This window comes from Corvus hawaiiensis, chromosome 1 (assembly GCF_020740725.1).
Source record: "Corvus hawaiiensis isolate bCorHaw1 chromosome 1, bCorHaw1.pri.cur, whole genome shotgun sequence".
Classification (NCBI taxonomy): Eukaryota; Metazoa; Chordata; class Aves; order Passeriformes; family Corvidae; genus Corvus; species Corvus hawaiiensis.
In genome coordinates, this window is record NC_063213.1 from 24386621 (window position 1) to 24408225 (window position 21605).

Consider the following 21605-nt stretch of genomic DNA (forward strand, 5'->3'; position numbering starts at 1 on the left):
CTGGGGGAAAAAAAAATGACTGCTAAGGCACAGAGCAAATCCCCTGTCTAAATCTACTGTAATTTACCTTTTTGATGCAAGACTGTTCCCATCTCTATCTCTTAATGGAATAGAGCAGAAAAAGTGCTTCCTGATTTCAGACTGAAGAACCTGCTATATTTTGGATTGTCACTGTGTCCTAGTTTGAAAAAAAAACAGTGGGAGATCACTAATCAGAATTATAATTTAATAGGAAAATTAAAATAAATGCAATAGTACAAGAACACTAACAGAGTCAGGATACAGCCTGACACCATGTTAGTCAGGGTGGTAGTAGCAGACTAGATGAAGTGGTCCTGTTGAAGCAGTGATCCTGTAGAAAAGGGTCTGGTCTTCACCTGAAGGTCCAGTGATGTAGCTCTCATCCTCCAGGAGTCCCATAGGTAAGGGCTGCTTATACTGTTCCAAACCCCAGATTATATCAAGGTGGGAATGCTTGGTTCCTCCCCCTGGGTGGAGCATTTTACAATGGGTTGATGTAATTCTATGAGTCATGCGTGGGTTCTTGATTGCCCATTAAACTGAGATAGCTCCCAGAGGGACTTATCAAGGATGAGTCATGGTAGGAGATAACAAACATTGCCCCACCTGCTTTAACAGCTTGTCAAGATGATAATAGAATACATGCTTGTGGTTACATCTTACACTGTAACCTAGGGCACACTGCTTTCCATCCAGAAGAGGATCCCTGATGTTTTGGGAGTGTACTGCTTCTGGAGCATCCTCAGGTACAAAATTCCACAGGTCATATTTGCACTACAAGCACTGTAGAAATGACAAAGAAAAGACGAACAGAAAAATTAGCAAAATTAATGTGATGCAACACACAGTAGGATATATCTTGACTGCATTCCTGAAATCTGACACTGTTCTGGATGACATCTTTGTCTCTGTACTGCAAACACAAGGATCTGATGGATGGACCACCCATCGAATAAGGAATTGGCTGGATGGTCACACTTAAAGGGTTGTGGTCAATGATTCGATGTCATCCAGAGGGACCTTGACAGGCTTGAGAGGTGGGTCTGTGCCAATCTCATGAAGTTCAGCAAGGCCAAGTATAATGTCCTGCATCAGGGATCAGGGCAATCCCAAGCAAAAATACAGGCAGGGCAGGGAATATATTGAGAGAAGCCTTGAGGAGAAATGTTGCAGCGGGGATACTGCAACATACATATATCAAACCAGGAGTCCCGTGGAAAGGAAATATATATGGACAGACAGATTCTTGATAGCTGTTTCAGAGAGATGTTTATTTCTCCAGCCGCATGGCCGGGGCTCTGCCGAGGAACTGTTACAGTCACCGGACCAAGGGTCCTTCTGCCCGCGCAGGGAACACAAACCAACCAATGGGAACGAGGCTGAGCAGGGGCAGGGAAACCCCATGTCTGTGCCCTCAGGGCCCCTCTCCCAGGGCTACATGGCAGGGGAGGGACCCCAACACCTCACCCGTTTTATTTTAATAAAAGGAGAATGAAAACAACTGGATAAACATAACAAGAACAGTTTCAAAACAAAACAAACCACCCTCCTGAGTCTTTAAATGTCCAATCAGATTCTGTAGGGCTGACAGAAGGAAGACAGAAGTCTCTGAGCATGCTTTGTGGGGAAACTGAGGCAGGAGAGGGTTTAACTTCTTCCCTCCCCCTTTTCATCCCCCACTCGGCATTGGAAAGGGATTTTTGGGGAAACAACTGGCAAAAGCATGGTTTTGTGAGGGAAACCATGGATGAAAAAACAGATTAGGAATACACTGGGGGTAATAGGACATAGGGTAAAAGGGAAAGGTGGGATTAGGAAAGGGAGACTGTAGGGGGGGCTTACAATGGAGATATTGGCTAACATGACTACGATTTTTGGCATATATACTGCCTTTTACAGGAACACCATCAGGCCCAGTGACCTGCGATGCTTGTAACCCTTTTCTACCTTGTATAATTTTGAATTCCACCACCTCTCCATCTCCCAAGCTTGGGATGCATTTTTCAGGGTTATTCTTTTTAATAGCAGTTCTATGCACGAATATGTCTTGCTGGTTGTCACGCCTTGTTATAAAACCATAATTTTGCTTAACATTATACCATTTTACTATCCCTAAGATCTTATCTTTTCCTTTTTCCGAGTAGCTGCTGTTTTCTGTCTCGCTGCGTCTTTGCTCTCTCTTTCGGTCGCTCCCGTGTTGGAATTGTCGGGGCTGCTGGTGCCTGCGCGCTCTTCCCGGGGTCGCGTTCAGGGCTGCGTGGGCCGGGCCGGGCCGGGCCGCTCAGTTCTCCGTGCGTCGCCTCCTCTGGTCGCAGCTTCGCTGCCACTGCCAGGCGCTGCATCTCAGCCGGGCCCCCAGGCAATGACCCCCCCTCACTCTGCTCCAGAGCGTGTTTCGGCTGGGCACAGCTCCGCTCCACCACCACTGTCGCCAGCCGCCGCCCGCGCACCGCCCCTCTCGGTCAGGCGTTCACGGGGCTCGCTCCACCATGTGCTGTGCGGGGCCGGGCGGGCACCACCGGGTGCCACTGCTCCCACCGCGCCTCGCTCCGCCACCGACACTGCGGCTCGCTTGGCTCCGCCCGTGCGTGGGAACTGCCTCACTGCTGCTCGCAGAGCGCTCGGCGCACGTGGCCGAGGCCGCACGGTCCCTGAGCCAGGCTTCCGTTCGCCAGGACACAGCTGACATTGCTCAACACTCTCGGTAATTAAATAATATTCACGAAAATATTCTTCCATTGGCTTGTATTTTGACTCAAAAATTAACTGTGTCCAAACAGTGTTCCAAAAGTCTTTGGTAAGAATTAAATTCCAAGAAACATAGAAAAAGTTCTTAAACAACCATGAAAGGAAATGTTTCTTCTTTTTGAGCTTGAATCAAGCTAAAATTTACAAATCATTTTTCAATAATCTTTTCAAGTTTAAGATAAATGTCCATATGCGGCTCTGAAAGCCAAGAGTCTTCCCATGGTTCTTCCATAGTTTAGATATGGAATAGCAAAACAAAAACAAGAAGAGGAATCCAAAGTTTCTAGGGTTTACTCACACAAATCAGTCGCTTAGGGATGGGGGATCATTCTGCCCGCATTCCGACCATTTGTTACAGCGGGGATTACTGTAACACGCATATATCAAACCAGGAGTCTCGTGGAAAATAAATATATATGTGGACAGATTCTTGGTAGATGTTTCAGAGATGTTTACTTCTCCAGCCGCATGGCCGGGGCTCCGCCGAGGAACTGTTACAGTCACGGGACCCGAGGGTCCTTGCCCATGCAGGGGAACACAAAACAACCAACGAGGCTGACCAGGGGCAGGGAAACCCCGTGTCTCCCCTCAGGGCCCCTCTCCTAGGGCTACATGGCGGGGGGGGGGGGGGAGACCCCGCCACACTACAATGTGTTGTATGTTGTCTAAGGGTGAGTTTCTGAGCCTCTTGAATCAGGATGACCATAGCCGCCACGGCCTTCAAACACCCAGGCCACCCTTGGTTAACATTGTCTAGCTGTTTGGAAAAGTAGGCCACAGCCCTCCATTGGCTTCCAAGGCACTGTGCTAATACGCCCAGTGCCACATTCAGTCTCTCGTGTAAAAAGTTTAAAAGGCTTAGTCAAGTCTGGCAAGCCCAGTGCTGGAGCTGACATTAGAGAATGTTTTAGCTGTTTAAATGCAGCCCTTGTGCTTTCAGTCCAAATTATAATGCCATTTTCAGCTGCTTTTATTGCTCCATATAAAGGTTTCACCAACAACCCATAATTCGCTATCCATAAATGACACCAACCTACCATTCCCAGAAAGGCTTGCATTTCTCTCATGGTGTGGGGCTCTGGAAGTTGGCAGATGGCTTCTTTCCGTTCCTTGCTGAGTTGTCGATGTCCACAGAAGATCTCAAGTCCCAAATAAACTACTGCTTCCTTGGCAATCTGCACTTCGTCTTTGGAAACTCTGTAACCACTCTGTCCCAAAAAGTTTAAAAGCTTAGCGTGAATTGGATGCAGTCATCTCTGGTTTTAGCTGCAATCAAAATGTCATCAACATACTGAAGGATAACCCCTCCTGGCTCTTGTCTCCTCCAATCTTCTAATTCTTTTGCTAGCTGGTTTCCAAATATTGTTGGGCTATTCTTGAAATCCTGGGGTAAGACTGTCCAAGTAAGCTGACTTTTCCTTCCTGTTTCAGGGTTTTCCCACTCGAAAGCAGAAAGCTCCTGGCTGTTTTTATGCACAGGAATGCAGAAAAAGGCATCTTTTAGGTCCACAACAGTAAACCACTGTCTTGGGGTGACCTTATGATGTGTATCCCATATCGCTGCCTATGCCCAGAAATTAATTTTTGTGCCTTTCTATGCCTCCAAATTGAGCCTGAGAGGGGGAAGGAAAAAACTGAGCAAAACTTTTTCAAAGCAGTTTGCATCTTGTTCAAGGTCACACACAGATAGCAATTTGTTTCCCAGCTGTGGCAGGGGAGGGAGGAAGCACCCAGCTTGCTGCTCCTGGGACAGTTTTTGGCCAGTGGTTCAGCTGCTTTTTCTCTGGAGAGAGACTGAGAGTTGAATTTTCCTTCCCCAGAATTTTGGATTTTTTTCCCCTTTTCTACTGGACTGCTTGATTGCTTTAACATCAGAGCACATCGGGAGGACTTTCCACCGGGCACAGAGGGCCTGGCCCTGGGCCAAGCCCCAGCTCCGAGAAGAACAAAGGGAGGACTCTAACACTTTCCCAGGTTTTTTCCTCCACAGGGAGAGATTTTATTATTTAGCATTATTATCCTTTCCCGCGTGTTTGTTAAATAAATAGTTTTATCTCCTTCACTTTCCTTCGAGGAAAACTTATTTTTTTCCGAACCTGGTGGGGGAGGGGTGGTTGTGCCTTCTCTCAGAGGATATATTTCTAAATTTGGCCAAACCGGAACAACCACCCTAATTCATCTGTCAATGTGGTCAAAAGTGTATAAGGGTTTGCTACCACTGGATGTATGTCCTCTGTAATTTTGTTAATTGCCCTAAAATCTTAGACTAACCGATAACTTTTACCATCAGCTTTCTTCACTGAAAGCATTGGCGTGTTATACCTGGACTCACATTGCACTAATAACCCATGGTGGAGGAATTTTTCAATTATAGGTGCCAGTCCTTTGTGACTCTCTAATTTTAAAGGATATTGTTTTTACCAGTGTAGCTCCTGGTTTGAGTGCAATGCTCACTGGTTCTGCCTGTTTGGATCTTCCTGGAACATCACTGGCCCACACAAATGGATTGACAGCATTTTCGACTTCAATAGGGATTTTGCCACATCTGTCCTGTATAAAAAGTGCAGCAACTTCGACAAATTTAGTTTCTGGAATGATAACTCGAACGCCCTCCCCTCTTCTAAATTTAATTTCGGCTTCCAATTTTTCTAACAAATCCCTCCCCAGCAATGGTTTAGGGGAGTTGGGCATATAAAGAAATTGATGAGTTACCCAATGCTTCCCCAGTTTAAATTTCAAAGGTTGGAAGAAAGGCTTTGTTTCAGTTACCCCTGTTGCCCCAACCACATGAACAGTTTCGTGACTCAGTTTCCCTTCTAAAGTATTCAACACAGAATATGCCGTGCTGCTGTCTACCAGAAATTCTATATCATTTTTCCCCAGCCTGGCTGTAACCTATGGCTCTGCTGGGGTAGAAGCCTCTGGTCCCCATCATTCTGAGCTTGAGTTTCATTCCAGTGGGAGCTGTGGAACTGGGGGTGTCTTCTTCAGCATCGGACAGTCAGCTTTCCAATGCCTTTTCTTCTTGCAATAAGCGCATGTGTCTTTGTCCCTAGGGGGAGAGGCTTTCTTAGATGTCTTTTCCTGACCATCCTTCCTCCTGGGACAGGGTTTACCTTTGTCACTGCAGTCTCTTATCTCAAAACGCTCTCCAGGCTACTTCTAACATTTTATTCATGTCTTGAACCCCTTCTAACTTTTGCAACTTTCTCCTTATATCATTTGAAGCCTGACCCATAAATAAATAAGCCCGATAAAGGGCCCCTTCTGTTGTATCAGGATTTATGTGTGTGAATTTGATAGCAGCTTCTCTTAACCTATTCAAAAAATCAGAAGGAGTTTCATTAGGACCTTGCTTCACTTCATAAAGCTTTGCCCAGCTGAGAGCTTTAGGGACACCATGCTTTAATCCATATACTATGAGATCTTGATACCATTTTAATCTTTGCATATCTGCTGGCACATTTGGGTCCCACCTTGGATCATCTGTTGGAAAATTATCTGCAACCGTACCTTGTAGCGTCCCATTAGCTATGCCTGATTCCACAGAGTCTACAATAACTTTGTTCACCATCTGCTTTTCAGTGGGATCAAGCAGTGTGTCTATCATAACTACCAAATCACTCCAGTCAGGGTTCTGTGTTTGAATTGCTCTTTGTACCAAAGTAGCCACTTCGTCTGGATTTTCTTTATATTCTCCCACTGTACTCTTCCATTCTTCTAACTCTATGAGGGAGTACAGAACCTTTATATAGGCTGGTCCTTGATTACCCACAGCTTGCCTCAGAGGGGCTTGTAAAACTGGCTCTTTTTTGTTCTGGTCCATGCAACAATTGGGCTTCGCTCCCTTATTGTTTTTCTTGCTGTCTTTCCCCTCTTTCGCCTGCTTAAAGCAGCTATCTCATCTTCTTCTTCAGAGGAACTCTCTGTGTGGGAGCTGTCTGATTGTGTGTCAGGTTTGCCCCTGCCCGCTCTAGTACCTGGTATCACTGCGAGGGACCGGCTCCGTCGCAGGGACTGGGCAGCATCGCTGGGCCTGCACGCTTCGATGACATAATCTCCTGAGCCAGCCGCTCAGCGCACGGCGTTGTCATGGTAACAAGAACTCCTGGAAGAGGGAGGAACACTACCCCCCCCCTCCCCCCGCGGGAAGTTCCCTCCCTGCCCCTCTGGTGGAAAGTCCTGCCCCCCGACTCCTCTAAGGGCGGTGCTGTAGGCTGCACACGCTAGCTGTCCCCTCCCCTCAGCTCCTCCTCCCCAGAGAGACCAGAGGGGAGGGGGGGGAGAGAGCAGAAGCCACTGAAGACGCAAACGCCCTCCGAGGCTGCCACGGCCAATCATCTTCTCTTTTCAGGTGAGGCCCTGCCAGAGCCTGAGTCACAGCTGGGAAGTCTCCCAAGTCTGCAGGAGGTGGCTGGGGTGGCCAGTCCGCCCCCCCCCCCCTCTTCCCTCACTGGCCAGAATCCATCCACAGCTGCCTGTCCTCCCCTCCCCGCCCCTAGGACCCATGTTGGCTGAAAAGGAGGAGGAGGAGGGAGAGGGGGAGGGGGAGGGGGAGGAGGAGGAGGAGGAGGAAGAGGAAGAGGGGGAAGGGGGCCCGATCTCAAGGCGGGAGCAATTAAATCCATTTCCATGTCTTCCCCCTTTGTCAGGTCCAACATAGACTTCTTAACCTTTTTCTCTTTTCTCCTTAAAAATAGTATATGCTCTTTCTTAGGTATTTGTAACTTAGAAGCAGCCAAGAAAATCTTCGCGTACTCTAGTTCTAAGAAACAGTGGTCTCTTCGATGATACGATATTAAACTCAATATTAATTCTTCATCCAGAGTGCCATATTGCGGCCATTTCTGCCAGTTATTCAACCTCTAAGCTGGCCAAATCAATGTAGAAAGCCTAATTAATTCTGCTTTTGTAAGGGTTTAATCTTTGCCAATCAACTATGCCCAGTTATCTAATACAAATTTTAAAGAGGTGTTTGGTGGTACTTCAGTCCCCATACAAGAAAGAGTACCACCCATGGTTTTATGCTTATAAACAGAAAATTCACGAAAGTAAAGCAACAAGATCTAAAAACACTCTATAAAGCAAGGAGAGAAAACTAAAGAAGGTAGGATTCAAACCCCAGGCATACAAACTGTGGGTGGAAGTACAATCCAAGCCCTAAGCCTTTGCACCGCCTGGCTGTGTGCCAAAGGGTGCCGGCTACAATCCTCCTTAACCTTTTCACAAGGCAGGAACAAACTAACAGAGGGAAAATTAAATCCCTGAATGGAACGTTCCCTGACAAGCTCTCACGAGCTACCAAGCTAACAGAAAGGGGAAACACCAAAGGAAACCCCCTTGGACCCTCCCGAGTCCCCAAACTAACTATAAGAGATCTCTTAACACCTAATTCACGTGTTAACAACAGAATACCACCTTTATTCAGTTACTCACATGCCTCTGTGCTGGATCTGGAGACATTTCTGGGCTCTTGGAGCTCCTCTGCCTCCTGGACTGCTGCAACTGCCCCCCTGGGTACCGGCAGAGACAGGGGGAGCTGAGCTGGATCTTTCTGAGTCCCAGAGGATTTTTGGAAGCCTCGTTGTCCCTTCTGGTGGTGCCAAAAATCTGACCCTTAAGAGGCCTCCCAGAAACAGAGACTGGACAGGAGTAAAAGAATAAAATAGGTATTTATGTGAAAGGCCTTCAAAGGTACACCCTGGGAGCCACAGGCTATTGCCAAAAATGGACCCCAAGATAGACGATAGGTCACGAGTTCTTCACACTTTTATAGGTTTGGTTCATTTGCGTAATAGGGTTAATTCTCCAATTAAAGCTTCAGTTCAGTGATGTAATTTCCCCTCCACTTGGCCCCCTTAGAAGCTCTTTGGATTATACTTTTGGGCCTAGGATGGTCTAGGTGACCTTGGAGAGCAGGCCTGGAGAGGCTTTGTTATGTCTACCTAGCACAAGTGAGCAGAAATTAGCAAGCTACAAGAAACCTCAGAGTTACACTCTAAGCAGTACAGAATCAGGAAAATATAAAAGTCAAAACCTAGGCATCAGTGAAGTGTCTCATGATGGGGGGTCAGGTTCCTCATAGGAAGAGTTTAAAAAGTTCAAAGTGAACAATGCTTTGGAAAGTCTTATGATGGGGGCAGCGATCTCATTGCCACCTTTTTGTTGTTCTAACAGTCTTTTTAGTGTTTGATGCTTCCTTTCCACAATGGCTTGGCCTGTGGGCGAGTGAGGGATGCCAGTGATGTAATCCATACCCCACTCATTCATGCATCTTTTTAATTCTGCGGAGGTGTACATTGGGCTATTGTCAGTTTTTATTTTCTTTGGTGTCCCCAACACAGCAAAGGCCTGGACTAAGTGGTTGACAACATCTTTGGCCTTCTCTCCACGGTGGACTGAGGCGAAGGTTGCTCCGGAAAAGGTATCCACAGAAACATGAATATATTTTTGGTGGCCAAATTGGGGGAAGTGAGTGACATCTGTTTGCCATACCTTGCAATTGCCTAGGCCTGGGGGGTTAACCCCTTGACCTAATGATGGAAGCTGATATTTTTGGCAGTCGGGGCATGTCACCAAAATAGTTTTTGCTTGGTCTCGAGTGAGGCAGAACATTCGAATGAGAACGGGAGCATTTTGATGGAACACTGCATGGCTCAGCTGGGTTTGCTGGAATCTGTTAGGCAGATTTGCTAACTCAATTGGCATAGCTAGGTCATCTGCTCTCCTGTTCCCTTCTGCAATAAATCCTGGCAGGTCAATGTGTGATCTCACATGCATGATGTAGAATGGTTGCTTTCGGTGGGAGATCAGTTGAATCAGTTTTGAAAGCAAGTTGTCAATTTTTGGGTCTGCTACCTCCTTTAGTAAGGCTCTCTCTGCCCTGGAAACTACACCTGCAACATAGGCCAAATCAGTTATCAAATTAAATGGTTCACTGAACCTCTCAAATGCTCTGACCACGGCTGCAAGTTCTGCAACTTGTTGGGATCCTTCGACTACCTGCACATAGGCCTCCCCCTTCTGAGTGCGAGGATCCTTCCAAGGGATTACAGATTTGCAGGAAGCTCCAGAGCCATCTGAAAAGATTGTCAGGGCATTTAATGGTTTTTGGCTTTGAATTTCTTTTGGAATCAGTTTGAAGACCAAAGTAAACAGTCTGTGTTTTGGATGGTGTATAGAAATTTGGCCTGGGTACCTGTCTAGAGCGAATTGGAGGTGCACGTTGTTTTGAAGGAGGTTATCAAGTGAATCAGTTGTCAATGGTAGGTAGATGCATGTAAAGTCACACCCTGCAAGGGTGCGGAGGTGGGATCTAGCTTTCATCACCAACTGAGCCATGAGCTCCTCTGGCATTGTGATACTTTTGGAGGGCTGGTGCGAGAGGAAAACCCACTCGATGATTAACAGGGGATCACTCTGCACCTCGTCCCATTGAAATATCAGCCCGTGAAGGTATGGCATTTCCCCTAATACAATAAATTGAAAAAACAGACTTGGGGCGCAGCGGTGTGCCTGCCGGGATGACAGCGCTCCCTGTACCTTTCAGATGGCCTGCCTCGCCTCCTCTGTTAGATGCCTAGGTGATGTGAGGTCATCTTTCCCTCACAGAAGGTTGAACAAAGGAGCAAGATCTTCTGTCGTCAGCCCTAGGAGTGGCCTCACCCAATTTATGGTCCCGCAGAGCTGATGGAGTTCCTCCAAGGTCTTAAGGTTATCATTAATTTTAATTTGTTGGGGAACCACAGTCTGTTCATGGATTTTCAGTTCAAGGTATTTAAATGGAGAAGTTTTCTGGACCTTTTCAGCCTGGATCCAAATCCATTTGCCTCTAAGGCCTTGATTACCTTCCCTAATGTCCAGTCTAAATAGGATTGGTTGGGAGCACACAGCAAAACATCATCCATGTAGTGGAGCACTATTGCCTTTGCTGCTAACTTTCTGATGGGGGGCAGAATGCGGGCAACATACCCCTGGCAGATGGTGGGTGAGTTTTTCATGCCTTGCGGTAAAACTCACCACTGGTAGCACTGCATAGGAGCCTTTTGGTTGATGGAAGGTACTGAGAAGGCAAACCAAGTTGCATCATCTGGGTGGAGAGGGATCTGGAAGAAGCAGTCCTTGATATCAATGACTGCTAACTTCCACTGCCTAGGGAGCATAGAGGCTGAAGGCATTCCGGGCTGCAGGGGTCCCATGTCCTCAATGACTGCATTTATTTTCCGCAAATCATGGAGGAGGTGCCACTTGTCTTACCCTGCTTTTCGATTACAAATACCGGGGAGTTCCAAGGGCTATTTGAGGGTTCAATGTTACCCTTTTTCAATTGCTCCTCTACAAGTGCAGTGAGTGCCTTCAATTTGTGTTTTTCCAAAGGCCACTGATCTGTCCAGATATGTTTGTCAGAGATCCAATTTAATTTCTGGAAGGGGTGCTCCACGGTGGCCTTTATTAAAAATTCTGGGGTTGAGATGGAATTTCGACTCGAGCCCCCCACTGGGAAATGAGATCCCTGCCCCACAGTGTGAACCCAGAGTTAATTACAAAAGACGCACGGATGCTATCTGTCCCTCTGGACCCTCAATTTGGATAACTGCTCTGCTTCTCTGGGAAGATATAGATCCCCCCACACCCGTCACGATACCTTCTGCCAGCTGCAGCTCCCAGTGTGATGGCTAATCTGGGAGGAAATGACTGTCACATCTGCTCCCATGTCCATCATTCCTGCCAGGCTGATGTCTGAGCCTTGGCAAGACAGTTTGCAATTAAGCATGGGTTTGTCATTCCCAACTACCTCAGCCCAGAAGACAGAGGGGTTGTAATACTGTGGCGGACTACTGGGCATGAGAATAGCTTGAGCCACAACCTCGTTAGCAGCAAGAAAAAAGGGAGGGTTAACACACTGGATGTTGACAGTAAACAGCCCTTGTGCCCTTATGTAGCGGGTTCAGTTTGTAACCGGGTGGAAACACCAATTTAGTGTAGTGGTCTGGTCCAAAATACTCATTACTGTTTACCTTCTGTGAGGTAGGAATTAGGAGAAATGCAAAGCATGCACCAAACTTGAAAGAATATAAAGAAGTTTATTAGCAGACCTAAAAGAAGAAAAAAAATCATACACCTTCAGAACTCTTCTCCTCCCCCCACCTTCCTCCCTTCTCCCACTGACAATGTAAAAAGACAACCCTTCAGATGTTCAGTCTGTTTACCACTTCCGTAATAACTTTGTTCAGTCCATTTAGGAAGAGGAGTCTCTCTTGCCCATGCTATGAACACATTATCACAAAGAGACAGCTGCCAACTTCCAAATAACTTTGTTCAGTCCATTTAGGAAGAGGTGTCTCTCTGCTCACATGTGAGTTATTGTGAGAGATTGGTTACGTGAAAAGGGATATATAGATTCAGGACATACAGATTCTTTGCAGCTTACTGATCTGAGAAGAGAGAGAGAGAACGTGCACATACGTGAGAACGGGCACATAGACCCTTGCAGCTAGCTGAGCAAGGTCTCATAAGACAATGCACCACACATCCTGTGTAACAACTGAAGTTACAGAATATTACATGTATCTTGCTCAGTAACTGAACCACCATTGAGTCTTACTGCTGAACTATGGGTTTATTTGCAGAGCCAGCAAGGTTAGGTTTTGGCAGCAAAACAATGGACATCTGTGGTTAGAAGGCCAGGGAAAAAGGCAGAACTGCTGACCATGAAAGGGAGTCTAAGGAGGGGTTTTAGGATCAGCTTAGTCGACGTGAACCACTTAGAATGCGCCGTTACGAATATGCATAAAGCCTATTATTGTTAGTATATAAGGAGTTCTGGTACGATCAATAAATCGGATTCCTGCTGATCACTCATATTGAGCGTCTGGGTTTCCCCTCTATCGCGACATTCTGGCGCCCGAACAGGGACGGAAAAAGGGACCGTAGAGACGGATAGCCTACGTCCGTCAGCCTGCGGGGAATAGGGACCATAGAGGTGGATAACCTGGGGCCACGGCACGATAGAGAGTCTGCGTCGGTCCCGTAAGCAGCTCGGGAGGCTGCAGAGGTGGTGAAAAGTCCACACCTCTGAGTTCAGGAGCACCTACAGAGGAGTCCTGCTGGCCACGCACCGCCGGGTCTTGCAAAGGCTGCAACAGCGCGCTGACATTTAGGTATGGCTAATAGACAAGCGGTGTATCAATTGCTCAAATGCTTTTTAGAAAAGCGGAGCACACCAGGGATAGATTGTAAAAAGGATCTCCCTGGACTTTTAGATTATGGGGTTGCTAAGGGTTGTTTTATTGATCCGAATTAAGTTTTTGAGAGGGAGCAGTGGAAAGTGTTTGGGGATAAGATATTTGATGCAGCTACGCAGGATGATAAGGTGGCTAAAAAGATGATGAAACCATGGCGGGCAGTGAGTAATGCTTTGGCACAGTATGAGGCAGAGCAGAAGGCTGCAGCAGCCGCTGCGCAGCGCTTAGGAACACCGCTTACTCGGGAGAAGGACATGGGTGATAGCTGCCTGTTACCTCCCACAATGAATACTTTTACTATGCAGACAGGAAAAGTAGTCTCAGATTCTGTGTTTTCGCCTCCTGCATCTCCCCAAGCTGTTAGTGCCCCCTCTGCATCGTTAGAGCATGAGTTATTGCCTACAGCCCCACCGTTTGAACAATCTCCCACAGCCCCCCCTCAACCGCCGCCGCCTGAGAGCCGGTTGGCAGCACTTTCACTCCCTTCTGAGCAAGCTAATAGTTCGCTTAGTGTAAACACAGACTCAGGAGTTCAAGAGATAGCTAAGGAACGAGAGGAATTTTGGAGAGAGGTTGCTAAAAATATTGCTGCTGAGGGAGACATAGATTCTGCCAGAGAGTTTGTACAGGCTTTTCCAGTTGAATTTTCACCTCCTAATGCTCAAGGACAGATTACTGTTAATATTAAACCTTTAGATTGGAAATTGCTTACCCAACTGCGAGCCACTGTTAATGAATCCGGGATAAAAGGGGAACCAACTCGTCAAATGCTTGATTATTTATGGGGCTCTATGCTCTTGCTACCGAATGATATTAAAAATATCACTAAGCTAATACTAACACAGCACCAGCGTATGCTGTTTGGAGCTTACTGGCAGACTTTATGCCAGCAGCCGGTAGCAACACAGCGGGGAGCAGGAGATCCTTTACATGGGGTAACTTTAGAGGAATTAATGGGTCTGGGAAATTACACCCGGACAGAAGCACAGGCTCTCATAGGTCCTGATAAGGTTCGGGAAAGCATGAATTTAGCACAACGAGCAATAGATCAGATTAAGCAACCAGGGGGATTACCATCGTATACGAGTATCAAACAGGGAAGAGATGAGCCATTTGGTACCTTTATAGATCGCGTAGCAAACGCTATTGTAGCAACTGGGCTTCCAGACTATATGCATGGTATTTTGCTTAAACAATGTGCTATTCAGAATTGTAACCCCACTGCACGTAGTGTGTTAGTTACTCTGCCTGCTACTTGGACTATTGAGGAGGCACTAGAGAGAATGTCACAGGTCCCTGTAGGTCCCCAAGCTATGATTGTTAATGCAATAAAGGAACTTGGAAAGGAACTGGGAATAGGGATGAAACAGCAGGCTGAGGTAGCTCAGAGGCAGATTGAGGCAAATCAGAGTCAGGTTTTAGCTGCCCTTGCACCTTTGCAAAATCACTGGAGCGGGTCTCGACGACAGACCACCCGACTACAATGTTTTCGTTGTGGAGTCTCCGGTCACATGAGACGGGATTGTAACGCCAGTAACGTCTGGTGTCAGCATTGCCAGTCGGACACCCATGCCAGCACTGCCTGCCGGAGGTCGGGAAACGGGAAGTCAAGCGGGAAGGCCCGCCCCGCAATGACACCAAAAGCGGCAGCATACCCAGCGACCCAGGAAGTCAACACCTGCGCACCTCTACCAGCACTGAGCAGCACTTTCGTCTCCAACCTGCAGCCCGGGGGAGCCTCGGGTTGGACTTGGCAATCTCAATAAACTGTACTCTTATAGACAATCAACCGCAGCGTGTCCCCACCGGGATTAAAGGACCTATAATTATAAATGGGAAAGCGGTCGGAGCACTTTTAATCGGACGCTCATCAGCTACTATGGAAGGATTACAAATACTTACAGGACTAATTGATGGGGATTGTACTGGAGAAATTCAAATTATGGTACAGACTCTTTTTCCACCTATGTTCATAGAAAAGGGCACTCGACTAGCCCAATTGGTGCCTTTGCCAGTTCTCACTGAAGGACTATCACCCATACACTCCGACCCCAGGGGTGAGGGAGCCTTCGGATCCACAGGGCCGGCAGCCATGCTCACTGTGAGCTTGAAAAGTTGGCCACGCCGCCAGGTGACAGTAACATACCAAGAAGAGACTGTTACCCTGACAGCACTCTTGGACACTGGCGCTGATGTATCCATCATCAGCAGTCACCACTGGCCTCAGCATTGGCCCACCTTTGAATCTGACGCTACAGTCACTGGAGTGGGAGGACTTACCCTCGCTCGCAAGTCCCCCCCATTGCAATGGACTATAGCTGATCAAGTGGTAAATTGCAGTGTGTCCATCATCCCATTGCTACTTGGTGTTGCTGCTCTGGTGGGACGAGACATACTCGCTCAAATGGGCATGGTTCTTACCACAGACCAAAATTTTTAGGAGTGGCCATTGCTTGGACTTTCCACATCCCTATTCGGTGGAAGACAGAACAGCCGATTTGGGTTGAGCAATGGTCCCTAAAGAGGGAAAGTCTTGAACAAGCACATATTCTGGTTCAAGAGCAATTTAATCAAGGACATTTACGACTTTCTACAAGTCCCTGGAATACTCCAATTTTTGTCATTCAAAAGAAATCAGGGAAATATAGACTGTTGCATGATTTACGAGCTGTTAATCGACAAATGCATGATATGGGGGCCCTTCAACCAGGCCTACCAAATCCTTCAATGCTACCCGCAGGGTGGTCGCTGCTAATAGTCGACCTCAAGGACTGTTTTTTCACCATTTCCCTGCATGAAGATGACAAGCCGAGATTTGCTTTTACTCTGCCAGCCATTAACAGAGAAGCACCTGCTCAACGCTTTGAATGGACAGTGCTTCCTCAGGGTATGCGCAACTCACCTACCCTTTGTCAACTTTATGTTGATTCAGCACTGCAGCCCATTCGGAAAATGTTTCCAGATACCATCGTTTATCATTACATGGATGATATCTTGTTAGCGCAAGAAAATCCGTTCACCACGCAGCAAAAGGATATACTGCACAGGACTTTGAATGATCGGGGCCTGCACACAGCTCCCGAGAAAATTCAAACTTCAGCTCCATGGATTTATCTAGGTTGGAAAATCACTGACAACACTACCCAACCTCAAAAGCTTACCATTCATACAGACATCCGTAACCTGCATGATGCGCAGAAACTTATGGGAGATCTGCAGTGGCTTCGCCCCGTAGTTGGCATTCCTAATGAACTGCTAAATGAGCTTTGTCCACTTTTGAAAGGCACCAACCCTGTACAGTCAGTTACACTGACACCTGAACAGAAGGCTGTGCTACAGACTATTGCAGAGCAGATCACTACAGGTCTCACTTCAAGACGTGATCCTGCATTACCTTTGGACATTACAATCATTTGTGGCCCAATATATCTGCTCGCTGCAATCACTCAATGCAAATTAACAGAAACGGGGGAGCCACCCAAGGATATTAGGGTCCTAGAATGGATTGCACCACCATTGCAGCCTAGAAGGACAATTCAAGAGAAAGTGGCAACTTTAGCAGACTTGATTCAAAAGGCGCGCATCAGAATTTTGCAGGTGGATGGAACAGATCCAGGGACGATCTGGATACCTATATCGCCCACGGATCTAGAATGGTTCCTGTTTAACTCACCGGAGCTGCAGCGAGCCCTCTTGAGCGAAGGACCTAATTTAGTAGCAAAGCCACTACCAACACCTGTGTTAGCCTGGATTACTAACCATGGGTGGATTTCTAAACCAAAAAGAGCTCAAGAACCGCTGGATAATGCGCTTACTGTGTTCACTGATGCTGGAAGAAAGTCACGGAAAGCAGCGGTCACGTGGAAAGAGAATAACACTTGGAGGCACCGGATTCTAAAAGCGACACCAGAGGATTCATTACAAACATTAGAACTTTATGCTGTTGCTTGGGCCTTGGTGCGATGGAAGGACATTCGCCTCAATATTGTTTCAGATTCTTTATATGTAGTAGGGGTTGCGAATCGCATTGAGGATGCAGCACTGCGTGACATCAAAAACCAGAGACTGGTAGCACTCCTTATCAGCATGCAAATAGCAATTGCTAAACGAACTGAAGCATATGCAGTGCTACATATTAGAAGCCACATGAGCACAGATGGCCTAGGGGAAGGAAATGACCGGGCTGATCAGCTAGTGGCAGGAATCGTCCAGCCCCCACTACCGGTTCATCAACAGGCGAGAGAGGCTCATGCCACCTTCCATCAGAATGCTAAAGGACTTGCACGAAGCTACGGCATTTCCATAGCCAAAGCGCAAGCAATTGTTAAGGCCTGTCCGGTGTGCAGTTTCCATAATAGTGGAATTGGAATAGGCTGTGGAGTTAATCCCAGAGGACTTAAAGCCAATGAACTTTGGCAGATGGATGTTACGCATGTTCCAGCATTAGGCTGCCTGAAATATCTCCACGTTTCTATTGATACCTATAGCCACTTCGTTTGGGCTACACCACAGCCAGGCGAAAAGGCTAGAGACGTGCGCAGACATTTAACTGGTTGCTTTGCAGTGATGGGAGTCCCGAAAGCCATCAAGACGGACAATGGCCCTGCTTATGTTAGCAAGACCATTCAAACGTTCCTGCAAACATGGAACACCAGTCACACCACGGGAATCCCACACTCACCTACTGGGCAAGCTATTGTAGAGAGAGTTAATGGGACTGTAAAGAGATATTTAGAGAAGTTTAAAGATATTATAGACCCAAAAGAAAGAGTAGCAAAAGCTTTGTTTGTATTAAACCATCTTTGTATTTTTGGTGATGAAAAGGAGCCCCCTGCAATAAAGCATAAAGAAGGGGCTCCACCAGCTCAAAGGGGAACTGGAAGCTATGTTCATTTTAAGGACATGGCTACTGGGGAATGGAAAGGCCCTGCAGAAGTGTTATATTTTGGTCGTGGCTATGTTTGTGTGCTTACTCCTACAGGTCCGCAGTGGATACCCAGCCGCTGGGTCAAACCGACACAGCTCAAGCCTGGAGCCTCCACAATACCACCTTCCGGAGCTGAGTCTGCTTCGGCTACATCTAGTAGCTGATCCGGTGATCACACATCTTGCAAACATCGTGCCTACCCTATTTAGGCACTTTGAATCCTGGGAGGAAGCAGAACAGCTAGTGGACGCCCTTGAACAGTATTTTCCAGGGAAACTTAATTGTTGAACCTGTGGTGTTTGCGGGAAGCCAGGGCATTTTGCATGGTTTCTTCTCCAATGTGGAGGTTGTAACAAAGAGTGGTGGGTTCATCAGACACTTCTGTTAGGGGGAGCATGGTGTATTAATTGTGAGGGAACTTGGCGACGTGACACGTTACAGAGAGCTTTAGAATGGGAAACTGGTTTACCAATTTTTCAGGGTCTTACTCTTTAAGAGTCAGTAGAACAACAAGCTATTGCTGAGTTTCGCTATCGAATTAATCATAACATTGCTCGCATTCGCTTACAGCTTAAATCCGCAAAAGTGCATAGAGTTTGCGGAGATGGCCTTAAAATACCACACCAATGGATGGTGCGTACCCATGAGTGGGAACGCATGTGCCATCGCTTTAGCGCTTGCAACATTGCTGATAACCGTGCACGCTACCGATCCACACCACGTTAGCGCTATAGACCACCGAAAAAACATGTGGATTACCTGGGCTAACCAAACAGGCCAAGATTCTTTTTGCTTATCCTTAGCAACGCCTTCTGACCCTTTCCGCACTTGCCTTATTGGGGTTCCATTAGCAGAAACTAGTAGCCTTAAAAAATACACCCTCAACTACTCAGAGCCGGAAATTGCACTCTCAACCTTTTGTAATGCAAGCCATTCTACCCTCACTGATAACTATCTCGATACTCACCTCTCTACTTTTAACATCTGCGATGACCTTAAAATAAAGAAAAACCCTCTAGCTGCCCAAGCACGAGCAATTGCCTTAGGCCTTAATACATCCATGTTTGAGCCACAAGAGTTAGATCTCTTAGGCTCTCAGCCTAGTCCCTATTGTCTTATGTTTAAAGGCAGTCACTTTGACAGTAGTGTCAGCCCCCAAAGGCCAAAAAAAGACAGTACATGGCTGAGCCCTACCACCTCATGGTACTTTAACATCACAGTGTACTGCAATGGCTCAGTATGGCCAGTTGATAATCCTCCACAAGAACCTAGGGCTTTGCCCTCAGGAACTTTCCTCATTTGTGGGGACAGGGCATGGCCAGGAGTGCCTTCTAAACCAGTGGGAGGACCGTGCTATTTTGGGAAACTAACAATGTTTGCTCCTAGTATTCAGCAACTGTTAAATATCACACACAAGCGAGCACGATGAAGCGCTCTTCCATTAGATCCTAATTGCAGAGACGATGTGCAGTTATGGAAAACTCCTGCTGTCTTTTTTGCTTCTCTTTTGGTCCCAGGAGCTGCATCAGCACGTGCCCTCACTCAGCTTAGAAGGTTGGCATGTTGGACAGGCAAGCAAGCAAATGTCACCTCACACCTGATAGGTAAGCTTGTTGCAGACGTGGATAGCTTACGGCCACGCCTTACTGCAAAATCGTGCAGCCATTGATTTCTTACTGCTAGCACATGGACATGGATGCAAAGACATAGAAGGAATGTGCTGCTTTAACTTATCAGATCACAGTAAATCCATACATTCTCAGCTTCAATGGCTCACTGAACATACCAAAAGGCTCACTGTTCAGGACAGTCCTTTCGATAGATGGTTTCAAGGGACCTTTGGAGGACTTGGAGTTTGGGCCGTAAGTTTCATAAAAGAAGGTCTTAGATGGGTCGGCATCATACTTTTGCTATTGCTTGGAGCACGCATTATATTTTCTTGTTTAGCCAAATGTGTAGATCAACTAACTCAGGGAGTTTTGCTTGCTCAAACTAATATAAACGGGGGAATTGTGAGAGATTGGTTACGTGAAAAGGGATATATAGATTCAGGATATACAGATTCTTTGCAGCTTACTGATCTGAGAAGCTGGCTACGTGAGAACGGGCACATAGACCCTTGCAGCTAGCTGAGCAAGGTCTCATAAGACAATGCACCACACATCCTGTGTAACAACTGAAGTTACAGAATATTACATGTATCTTGCTCAGTAACTGAACCACCATTGAGTCTTACTGCTGAACTATGGGTTTATTTGCAGAGCCAGCAAGGTTAGGTTTTGGCAGCAAAACAATGGACATCTGTGGTTAGAAGGCCAGGGAAAAAGGCAGAACTGCTGACCACGAAAGGGAGTCTAAGGAGGGGTTTTAGGATCAGCTTAGTCGACATGAACCACTTAGAATGCGCCGTTACGAATATGCATAAAGCCTATTATTGTTAGTATATAAGGAGTTCTGGTACGATCAATAAATCAGATTCCTGCTGATCACTCATATTGAGCGTCTGGGTTTCCCCTCTATCGCGACAAGTTCCTTCCCCCCAGCTTGCAGCTTTCCCACAACTGCTTTCGAGGGTCCACTCTTGAAGTTTTTTGGGGTACAATTTAAGGTTGAGCCGTTCAGAAACAAAAGTTCTCTTCACCCATCTCTGGGAGCATTTCATCTCTAAGAACAGAGGCCCTTCTCCTTCCCTGGAAGCAAGGGGTCTTCCTCATCTTCATCTCTAGGACTATCTCTGGGAGCATCTCTAGGGACTGAGGTTTTCTCCTTTCCCATTTGGAGCAAAAGTCCTCATCGCTTCCATCTCTCCCTGTTCAAACTTCTCATGAAATTACAGCTGCGTCAGCATCTGCCTATCTCAGCACAGGTGCTTTTGCTCGCAAGTACAAGTTGAACGCTCCACCCCCCATGCCTTCATGAAATTACAACAGGTACTCTGATATATCATAGCTTCACAACAGAATTTCAGCTTTAAGCATCTCCTCTTTCTCTTCCCTCAGGTTTTCAGCTCTTCATAGCACTAAAAGGGTTAATCTCACCTAGGCCTTGCAGCTGGAATGTTGCTTATCGCTGTTGGTCACATGACCTCTGCCGGACAGTGGTGCCGCTTTAGCTGAATCTTGGCTGCAGTGGAGGGGGGGGAGGAGCTGAGCCGCTCCGGCTGCCCACAGCCCTGCTGTGGGGGGGTTCCGCGAGTGGAACAGGGCCCATCGGCTCCAGGATGGCTGTGGCCCGGCCCAGCCCGGGCCGAGCATGGCCTGGGCCAGGCCCGCTGGCCCCCACACGGGGCCTGCAGCCACCTGTCCCAGCACCGGAAACGAGACAGAGAGCTGTGGGGCGGTTTTCTATTCTTAAGTGCATCACAGAGGCGGTCACAACTTTAAGTGGCTTAAAGAATTGTCCATATTCAAACTGGCCATCTGATAGGTTCTGTCACAGAGGAAGCTGTAAGCACCCCTTTGCAAGAACATCACTTCTGGGACTATGCTTGCTAACCCATGACACCCCACTTGAACAATTTCTGGTGTAACACAGATGTCAGATGGTGTGTGTACAACATCTTTTAACACAAACAATATACAGTCTCTCAGGTTCTAGCAACTCACGACAATTCTCTGGGGTGTTACTGAGTCTGTTTGAGTTGCAGAGGTCACGGTGACAGTTTT

At 47.0% G+C, this 21605-nt stretch overlaps 1 long non-coding RNA gene across 1 annotated transcript; it reads right to left on the reverse strand.

Annotated features, from left to right (window-relative positions):
* Positions 1–215: 215 nt before the first annotated feature.
* LOC125322689 lies at positions 216–6900 on the reverse strand. Its single transcript, XR_007202158.1, has 3 exons — positions 6750–6900; positions 3807–3977; positions 216–804 (listed from the first exon to the last, which is right to left on the reverse strand). It is a non-coding gene; the product is annotated as an uncharacterized LOC125322689 (long non-coding RNA).
* Between the last annotated feature and the right edge of the window lie 14705 nt (positions 6901–21605).